The sequence below is a fragment of the Stegostoma tigrinum genome, chromosome 22, assembly GCF_030684315.1.
Source record: "Stegostoma tigrinum isolate sSteTig4 chromosome 22, sSteTig4.hap1, whole genome shotgun sequence".
NCBI classification, from domain to species: domain Eukaryota; kingdom Metazoa; phylum Chordata; class Chondrichthyes; order Orectolobiformes; family Stegostomatidae; genus Stegostoma; species Stegostoma tigrinum.
Window position 1 is genome coordinate 35,993,577 of NC_081375.1, and position 10,721 is coordinate 36,004,297.

General features: G+C 40.6%; 1 long non-coding RNA gene across 1 annotated transcript; it reads left to right on the forward strand.

Moving 5' to 3' along the window:
• The first annotated feature begins 324 nt into the window (after nucleotides 1-324).
• Nucleotides 325-6,813, forward strand: LOC125463496 (uncharacterized). Its single transcript, XR_007249840.1, has 3 exons — nucleotides 325-650; nucleotides 4,557-4,623; nucleotides 6,068-6,813. It is a non-coding gene; the product is annotated as an uncharacterized LOC125463496 (long non-coding RNA).
• Nucleotides 6,814-10,721: the final 3,908 nt, after the last annotated feature.

A 10,721-nucleotide genomic window follows, 5' to 3' on the forward strand; every position in this document is an offset into this window, starting at 1 on the left:
GAACTACTCTCTGATGAAGGGTCTAGGCCCGAAACGTCAGCTTTTGTGCTCCTGAAATGCTGCTGGGTCTGCTGTGTTCATCCAGCTTCACATTTTATTATCTTGGATTCTCCAGCATCTGCAGTTCCCATTATCACTAACAAAGAGGAACTTGGGTTTTGGCTAAGTCTGGAATATCACACTCTCCCACCCTTGTCAAATGTCAGACGGGTTAGGGAAGGGATATTGGGCAGTGGAAGGCCACCAGCTGATTTTCTGACACATCCCATGGCCTTCAAACTTGCTGTCAGGGAGCATGAAACCCAGCCCAATGCTTTAACATAATGTGCAGTTCTGATTCTCATTCAGCATCTTGATGAACTGTATTGTTTTGTTCCAGAAACTTGACAGTCCTGTTGAGAGGAACTTATTCATGTCTCGTTTCGCTTGATTCACAGTTGCTGACGACAAACTCATTTTAGGAAGGAACTGTATAGTTTTACTCTTTGGAATTTCCAGCTGTGAGCTCATCCACTCCTTTAAAAACCATCTCCTGTACTAATGCTGTCTATTCTTTCTTAAAAGATCACTGCCTGATGTTGGCAACAGTCTGACGGAATCTACTGACTTACTGTGTGTGAACCATTGTTTTAATCATGAAACAATTTGAGGTAAGAAAGAACAACTTTCACTTTTCATTTGTTGAAATATCGACTGTTTCCCTGAATGTTTGAACAATGCTGGTTAACTGCCTGATGTTTCGTATCTGAACTTCTTATAAGTCAGTAAACAAGTCAACTCCATCATGAAATGTGTTTCAGTCTGCCCAGCACTCTGGCCCGTCTTTATACTGGCCCAGTGTGCTGTATAAAGACAGCACACCACTGCAATTGTTGAACACATCTATTCCTTAATAACTGCTCTGTTTTATCTGGCAGACCTTCCTGTGTTGAGGGTATTTTTTGAGGCCTTGCTTTGAGATCTTCTTGAGGGCTATTACTTATTTTGAGGGCTAGATTTTTGTTTTCAGGGGCCCCTTTTCCATGCTCACTAACTCATTTATTAGGTGATACAGTTATCTCCTCACAATACCTTTTTGCATTTGTGTTGATGCATGGGATATTGGAATCAGACAGAAACCGAATTTAGTCAGTTTAAACAGCATCCTCCATAAAAATTAATGTTCCATTAAAGACAAAGGTAAAACACACAAGTTAAAGCATTTGTTTCCTAGACACCACAGTACTTAATTTGGTACAAGACAGTGGTTATAAGTTAAAACAAAAGGGTTATTTTAAAAAATAAGAAAACTAACACATTTCTATACATAAAACATATACATCTCAAGCACACCTGATACAGATGGGTGAGGTCACAATTAATATGTTTCTACCGCATTAAGCTGAAACATTTCAGCTAGGCATCTCACTGCATCTCCGACTTGAATTTAACAACTATCAGATCCAACACATTCTTTTCCCACAAAGTAGTTCCTGAAGCTATACAGTCGAAAAATACAGATCCACATTCATTTGCAAATAACTCATTATCTCTGTGGCTTCAAGTTTTCTTGGCTCCTGTTTAGTTATTTCTTATCTGACAGTTTCAAAATTGTTCTGCTTCCTTTGTAGGGGCCTTCTCCCCTTAGCCCTTTGTAGCCTGCAACTCCTCTCACCTCTTATAGCTTGCCTCTCCAAAATCCACTTGCACTTCTTCCGCCCCTCTACAATTTTGTCACCTCCTACTGCCTCACTTATTTGTAGTCTCCTCCCTGCAGCGTTCTTGCCTCCTTTTCACCACCTCCTCTTGCAGACTACTCCTTAACCTACCAGTCTTGCAACCTCCTTCTCCCCCACCACTTTTGCAGACTTCTCTGCCACCAAACTGTCTTGTTACCAGCTCTTCCACTCAATACGCCCTTCTCCTCTCCGGCAAAATTTCTGGCCCTTGGCAAAAGGCAGCTCCGGCTGCCCTGGTGAATCCGTCATTATAACAACTTACTTTTCAAACTGCTTCCAGCCTCTCATGGCCTGGCTCTTTCCCATGTTTGCGCATCCATTTCTTGGGGTGACTTTTCTCCCATTGATTGCCTCTATGGTTCAAATTTCCAGAGTGTTTTAGTGGATTTGGGGGAAGAATTCACCTGCCTTTCTTATGTATTTTGAGCATTCCCCTTAGTAAAAGATGTGGATTCTCAGCATCTTTTACAGAGTCATTAGAGCCACACTGCTGTTACTCAGGTAGGCAACTAATGGAGCATCAGGTGTATAAGAGATACCAGGTGGACACAAACAAGTTACAATGGCAGATAGCTTGTATAGAACTACAAGATTCTGCATTTTCTCTGTAGCGTGAATGGAGCTGGACACTAGATGATAAAAGTATTAGCAATGAAAGAATAGTGACTGATTTTAACCGAGATAGTGGGAACTGCCAAAGCTGGAGAATCTGAGATAACACGGTGTGAAGCCAGATGAACACAGCAGGCGAAACCGCATCAGAGGAGCAGGAAAGTTTGACATTTCGGGTCAGGACCCTTCTTCAGAAGAAGGGTCCTGACCCAAAACGTCAAACTTTCCTGCTCCTCTGATACTGACTGATTTTAACCTATCATTTCTTGACACAAAGTTAAAATGCATCACATACACAAATCTTTACCATTCAGAAGACAAGATTTTGAAGCTGAGCAAAGTGAAGAACACTTGGTGTTTTCGTTTAAAAAGTGTTTTAGAGAACATTAGGAAACAAGCAATGTCAAACATATGGGTAATAACTATGAATAGGATAAAGTGTCCAGGTGTTGGATTGTTCTCTGGATATCAGGCCATGACAAGAGTCCAGAAGAGATTTTCTAATGTGATCCTAAGGAAAAGAGGAAAATCCAAGGAGACATAGGATAACTTTAAATCTATTCAAATGGTGTAGGTTAAAGGGAGATCTGATAGAAGTATTCAAAACTATGAGGGTTGTTTGTGGAGGGAAAAATGTATTTACACTGGTTGGGGTAAGATGGTCCTGGATGACTGGATCAATCTGGGCAGTCAATAATGAGTACCTGATAGTTGAAACAGTCTTGGGACACAAGCAGTGGAGTGGTTAAAGACAGAAAAACATTACAGAGGAACATTGCGTCAAATAGTCCCTGGTGTTCCAGTGATCAGTGGATGTATCAAGCAGTCTGAACAACAAGAAAGGTACGAGAGCTTTGAAAAGTTTAGAGGAGCTCATAAAATAAAATGGAGACATCTGCTTTACTAGGATTGAGTGAGATGTTTGGAGTGGAACAGACTTCAGAAACAATCTGAGTGTTGAGTTATAAGAATATAAGAATATAAGGAATAGGAGCAGAAAAAGGTCACCTGACTCTTGAGCCTGCTCCACGAGTCAATAAAGTCATGGTTGATCTGATGAAACCTTATTTCCACTTTGCTGTCTACCACCATAGTCCTTTACACCCTTCTTAACCAAAAACCAGTCTAACTCAACCTTGTAGATACTCAGCCACCACCGCCTGCACTGTTCACTGGGAGAGATAACTGCAAACACGAACGACAACAAATTCTTCCTCATCTCTACCGTAAATGGGCCTTATTTTAAAGCTATGTCCCCTAGTTCTAGGGGAGATTGAAAGTTTGTTTACACCAAGAAGAGAGATTTCTTTAAAGGCCAGGACAAAGTAATCAGGCTAGGAGACCTTGTGAAGATGTAATTGCACCAAGTTTTACTGTCCTGGTCAGCAGCTGATATTCTATAATGAAGCTCTTTGTAAACCACCCTGGGTCTTCAAATAAAAAAGTATTTCAGTATTGGAAACCCTTCAATCACACGACCAACTTGCTATTGTTCACCCAGAATGGTTTAGAGCTGAAAGGCATTATTATAAAATGGAGATGGTTAATGGCCAGTCTCACTGTTTATATTTCTCCAGTTCTAGAGAAAAGGGGTGTGACTGCCTCTCGTAAAAAACAAGCTCAGATAATCTGCCCCCTCTGATGCATTGTTCAAAGCTCAGACCCTAGTTCACCAACTTCAAGCTTAAGGCATCTACTACACAGGTGATTATTGTGGATCACACCGGTATCCATTGCTTCCACATGCTACACCTGCAATACACCATCCGCCCTGCCATCATACTGTGTTTTATTGAACTGATTAAGTTTAAAAATACCACTCAACTCATTTCTTCCACAAAGAGCTGCAAGAAGCAATTGTGTGGGAATGGGATTCAGTGTTTGAGAGATGGGCGATTATATTGAAGGATTTTTACTTTTACCTTTCAAAATTAGAAAATGTTTCCCAAAATATGTCAATAACAGAAATGAATGATGTTGGGATTCTAAAATCATAGAATCCACAGTGTGGAAACAGGCCCCAACAAGTCCACACCAAACCTCAGAGCATCCCACCCGGACCCATCCTCCTATAACCTACCTACATATAGAATCCATGACAGGGAAAGGTGTGAGTCAGTTACGGCAGCAGATTATTTGGGTGAGTAGCGTCTGGAGTTTGGAAGAGTTCTGGATTTATGGGATAATTAAACACTTCTTAAATTAAATTGTATCTTGTTTTGTCAGATAACTTCGTCACAAGATGTAACCTACAAAACCTTCACCAACAGAGGCTGTGTTACCCTTCCAAATGGTATGGATCTATTTCCCTTATTTTGTACATTTATTTTCCTTTATTATGAGCTTTGGGAACAAACTGATAACATCCATGCTTTTGAATGTTTTGCATCATCCCTCTGGTTCGACAATGATATCAGCTCGCAGTCATTATAATCTGGTAACATAAGACACACTTGTCTTCATCCTGTTCTTACTAGCTACATTCCTTTCTCAAAAACCTCTTCAAAACTCACCCTCCAAAAATTCGTTTGGTTACCTCCACCTATCCCTTTTCAAAGTCAGGAGTCACACAACACCAGGTTATCATCCAACAGATTTATGTGACATCACAAGGTGGAGCACATTTCATCTTTTACAACTACATCAAATCACCACATAGCTAGCTGTGTTTGAAGTTCACCAACCTTATTCACCACACTTTTTACATTTACAAGCATGCATTGTAAACCTATCTTTGTGGTCCTTAGAACCCTTGTTAATCTGCTCATTCCAAAATGGAACAGTTCTCTTCTCTCATACTGTCCGATTCTCTCATTTCATGGTCTTAGCCTTCTCTTCTACTTCTATATGTTGCCATCAAACCTCATGAGAATTTAACTTACACTCTCCCTAACCACGCTGGAACATGGCCCAATAATGACATTAGTCCCAATATTGTTGAGAAGCCATTGCAGTTGTTACCCTGGTTCTCAATAGATAAATAAGAATTGAGCTGGGTGAGTGCAGTTCCAAACATCTGGAAGGAAATGGAGAAAAATTGGAGGACAGCTACAGCATGGGGTTATATACAAAGTAAATTTTCCTCTACTCTCTTTCCCACAAAATGTTTCCAGGAACAGATTAGCAGATTAGTTAGGTGCAGAGTAAACTTTCCTCTACACTAACCCTATCAAACAGTCAAAATTTCAGGCACAAGCAAATTAGATAGAGATAAAAAGTCCCTCTGTATCATCCCATCAAACTGGAACAAACATAGAGACAGTTGTAATATTGGAAAACAACGACCAATTTGCATATAGCAAGGTCTCATGAGCATAAGTGGGGTAATGACCAGGTAATCTGTTAATTTAAGAGAATAAATATTAGCCAGAAGAAATCTCCTGCTCTTCTTCAAATTGTACCATGGGCTTCTTTCTTCTGGATGAATAAAGCATCCTCTGCACAGCCTTTATACATACATGTGCCCTGAATATTAATATAAGATGGTCATTCCCACACCTCCATCATTGTCTCCAGTTCCAATTTTGATTGTTAGAAGTAAGCTATATACCCCAGTGCCTGCTATTTACGATGAACATATACAGAATTGAACTCCTTTCAGATTGAATGCGGTGTTTATGGTTATTTCTGTCCAGTTTAGCAACAGAACCTTGTCAAGGGCAAAGCAAATGAAATTAACTGACTCTTTCTACTTGTAAAAGAGAACAGTTTCTAAACAGTGTTTCTATTATTTGCAGGACTACTTGGAGAGCTAAACTACAACATATTGCTTCTCCACTTCCATGGGTAGGAGACACCAGGCTTCACGGCACCACTACAACATTATCTGTTGAGTTCAAATAGCAAACATTATCTTCAGAACTGTGAGACATCCACTTGGACTTACCATCAGATCCAGAAATGGTTTCAAACCAGAATATGAAGTTTGAAGAAGTAATAGGAAGAAACAACCAGCAAAGTAGTCATTTCATTAAAGGATCTTCTCTGATAGCTCAGGTACGCCGACGCCAATTACGGACTATACTCAGTTATTTAGTCTCCCAAGAGGAGCAGCTGAGTACATATTCCCTTAAATCTAACAATAACTAATTAAAGCTCTGGGCCTAGGATATACATTTATCCTTTGATCTTCACCAGATAGCCCTGGCAGCTAGCTGCCCTTCATATGCCCGCATCTGTAAGAACTATGTTAGGGTTGTAACTCTGCCAGGAAAAATCATCACATCTAAGCTTTGCCTTGGCGTGGACTTTATGAAAGCTCAAGTTGAACAGGACAGATAATGATTTGGGAGATTGTTTACATTGTTACGAGTTTCTGCTGTGAATGGTGTGACAATGGGCTGCCAAAGCTCAGTGTGGATCATGGTTAGGAAAGGATGTGTACCTTTCCTGGGAAAATTTTCAACACCATTTCTAACTGATACACTAGGTTTACTATGGTAATGTCACAATATTATATCTCAATAAATTTTGAAATGATGTATTATAATTTTGTAGTTGCTTTAAGGAATATTGGAGAGAATGAAATGAAGACCATGGCCAGGAATTTCCTGAAAGCTATTAGAATAACAGAGTCATTGAGGTCTACAGAACAGAGAAAAGGCCCTTCAGCCCATTCAAAACTAACTGCTTAATTATCTAGTCCCATTTTCCAACATTTGTTCCATAGCCTATGTGCCTTAGCCTCTTGTTCCTCTCCTGCATCTGTAATGATACCAAAGTTAGAGTGGGAGAGGGGGATGACATCCAATGAAATTCCAAGCCTCTGGAATAAATTAATCCTATTTCTCATTGCTGATGTTCTTCCTTTGTTGAGGTTTGCTTCCTATTCCTGGTGACAATTCTTGCAACGAGCATTGGCACACTATTCCACAGCAAGGGCATTACAGTTCATAGTGTTCTCAGCTGTCATTCAACCACTGGCATTTTCCCAACTGTTTCCATTATATCCCAGTCCTGGATAATTCTGCTCCTGTTTTCAAGGCCAGGATTGCTGAACTGACTGAGCTCTGCTAAGTCAGTACTCTGCTGTAAGTGTAAATAAGTGTGCAGGACCAGGCAGGAACCTCATCAGTATTGAGGGACCATAGAACAGAAAGGTCACTGGGGTCCCAGCCTGTTTATACCTGCCAATAAGTGTTGTCACCCAGTCTTGAAACTACCTGTCAAATATACAACAGCAACAAACAGTATAAAACATACCCACATCTGAATAGTTGTGAACAAGCAGAAACTCTCTCAGCCAATAAGACTGTTCGCACAACCATAATGCCTATAGCAGTACTCTACATTTACAAAAATAGATCACTTGATCACCTTGGAGAGGCACAAAGACAGATCAAAATTCAGCGAAAATGAGGAAGCAAAATCTGAGAAGATCCTTTACAAGCAATCAAGCTATTCCAGGAGATCACTCAAATTCCTCTTCATTAAGAGCTAGTGCCCTATTAAGAGCTGGTGCCCTTCGTAAGCAGAACCAATTCCAGCTTCCACTTGAAGAAATTCAAAAAAATTGGCGCCAAAGGCATGAAGAAAGATGTATGTAAACAGCCAGAGAGTGGGGAGAAGAGGGGGAGCAGAAAGGCAAGGAAGAGGAGGGTGGGACAAAATAGGGACAAGAAGGGAAAATGCGGAAAAGGATGATGAAACAGGGAAGAGGAGAAGGAGGAAGGGGACAGAAAAAAGAAGTCAAGGGGGAAGGGAGGCAAAAGGAGAGGAGGAAGGAGTAGTGAAATAGTGGAAGGCACAGAGAAGAAAGGAACTAGAGAAATGTGTCAGATTTTTCTCATTTTTGGGAAGTGAATGCCTCTGGATGGATTAGCTTTGATTGTCTGTCCCTATTGCCCCTAAGAAGATGGCGGTGAGTTGCCTTTTGGAAATGCTCGTCTACTTTTAAAGAATGTAGCCTGCTATTCCCTCCTCTCCCTTCCCACTTTCTTGTTTTGGACACAATACTGTGTCATTTGGTTGCTAACTGAACAGGTAGACCCACAAGGCCTTTTGGAAGACAGCTCCAAGGTTTGATCCAGCAGCAGTGAAGAAATGGTGATATGGATGGAATACGACTTGGAGAGGAACTTAACATAGAAACATAGAAAATAAGAACAGGAGTAGGCCATTCATGTCTGCTCCACCATTTAATATAATTATGACTGGTCATCCAACTCAGTGCCATTCCCATTTTTCCCATGCCCTTTGATCCCTTTAGTCCTAGGAACAATATCTAACTCTTCTTGAAAGCATTTAATGTTTTTGACATAACTGTTTTCTGTTGGAAACAATTTCACAGACTCACCATTCTACGGGTGAAGAAATTTCTCATTTCAGTCCTAAATAGCCTACTCCACATTCTGACACTAGAACCCCTTGTTCTAGACTCCCCATCATCAGAAATATCTTTCCAGTATTTACCATGTCTCATCCTGTTGCAATCTTTGAAGTTTCTATGCAATCCCCTCTTTTTCTTCTAAACGATGAATATGAATTTCCTAGCTGATTCAGTCCCTCTTCATACTCTCCCAAGGTTCGGTCTGGTAAATCTTCACTGCACTCTCTCCATAGCTGGAACATCCTTCTAAAGATAATGGGATCAAAACTGCACATAATACTTCAAGTGTGATGTCACCAAGGCCCTGTACAATCGCTGCAACACATCCCTACTCCTGTACTTGAATCCTCTCACTATGAAGGCCAACATGGCATTTGCCTTCTTCAGTGCATGCTGCAAATGCGTGGTTAATTTCAGTGGCTAGTGTATAAGGACACCAGGTCCTACTGCACTCCCTCTTTGCCCAACCTATCACCATTCAGATCAAATCTATCTTCCTGTTTTTGCTACCAAAGTGGATTACCTCACATTTATCCATCATCTCCCATGCATGTGCCCACTCAGTCAACTTGACCAAATCACAATGAAGCATTTTTGCATCCTCCTCACAGTCTACCCTCTCACCTAGCTTTGTGCCTTTTGCAAATCTGGAGATATTTCATTTAGTTCCCTCATTTAAGTGATTAACATATATTGTGAATAGCTAGGTTCAAGCACTGATCCTTATGGTACTTCACTCATTATACCTGCCACTTGATAAGTGTCTGTTACAGTCCCATTTTTTTTCTGTCTGCCATCCAGATCGTTACCCCTCTTAGCAAACTACCACGAGCCAATGAACCTTAATTTTACATGCTAATTTCTTACATGGGACTTTATCGAAAGCTTTCTGAAAATCCAAGTAAACCATATCAGTAGGACTGAGGTCAGGAGGAACTTCTTCACCCAAAGGATTGTGAATCTGTGGAATTCCCTGCCCAGTGAAGCAGTTGAAGCTACCTCACTGAATGTTTTTAAGGCAAGGCTAGATATATTTTTGGACAGTAAAGGAATTAAGAGTTATGGTGAGTGGGCGGGTAAGTGGAGCTGAGTCTCAAAGATCAGCTGTGATCTTATTAAATGGCGGGGTAGGCTCGAGGGGCCAGATGGCCCACTCCTGCTCCTAGTTCTTATGTTATGTTCTTATATCCATTGGTCCCCATTATCAACTACTAGTTACTTCGTTGAAAGATTCCAGTGGATTTGTCAAAGTGATTCCACTTAAGAAAATCGATGATAACTCTGAGGAACGTTCTGAGGAAGGGTCACTAGACCCGAAACATTAACTCTGTTTTCTCCTCCACAGATGCTGCCAGACCTGCTGAGCTTTGCCAGCAACTTTGTTTTTGTTCCTGATTTATAGTGTCTGCAGTTCTTTTGGTTTTTATTCGATGATAACTCTGTCTGATCCAGGCAGTGGTGTCCAAATGCTCCACTATTAATCCTTTTATAGGAAGAATATTGTTAAGCTGGAGAGGACTCATAAGAGATTTACCAGGATGTTGCCAAGACTGGAGGGTTTGAGACATAAGGAGAGGTTGGACAGGCTGTGACTTTTTTCACTGGATCATAGGACGTTGAGAGGTGACCTTATGGAGATTTATAAAATAAGAGGAGAATGACAAGTGTCTTCTCTCTGCAGTGGGGAATTTCAAGACAAGGGGACATATTTTTAAGGTGAGAGGAGAAAGAATTTAAAAAGGCGCAAACAGTAATTTCTTTACTCAGAGAATGGTTTGTGTGTGGAATGAACTTCCAGAGGAAGTTTGGATGCGAGTATAGTTACAACATTTTAGAGAAATCTAGATAAGTACATGAATGAGGAATGTTTGGAGATATATGGGTCAACTGTAGGCAGATGGGCCTAGTTTAGTTTGGGATTATGGTTGGCATGGACTGGTTGGACCAAAACATTTGTTTCTGTGCTGTATGACTCTATAATGGACTCTAGTATTTTTCTCACGTCCAATGTCAAGCCAAACATCTATACTTGTTTTCTCCCTACCTCCATTTTAAAATATTAG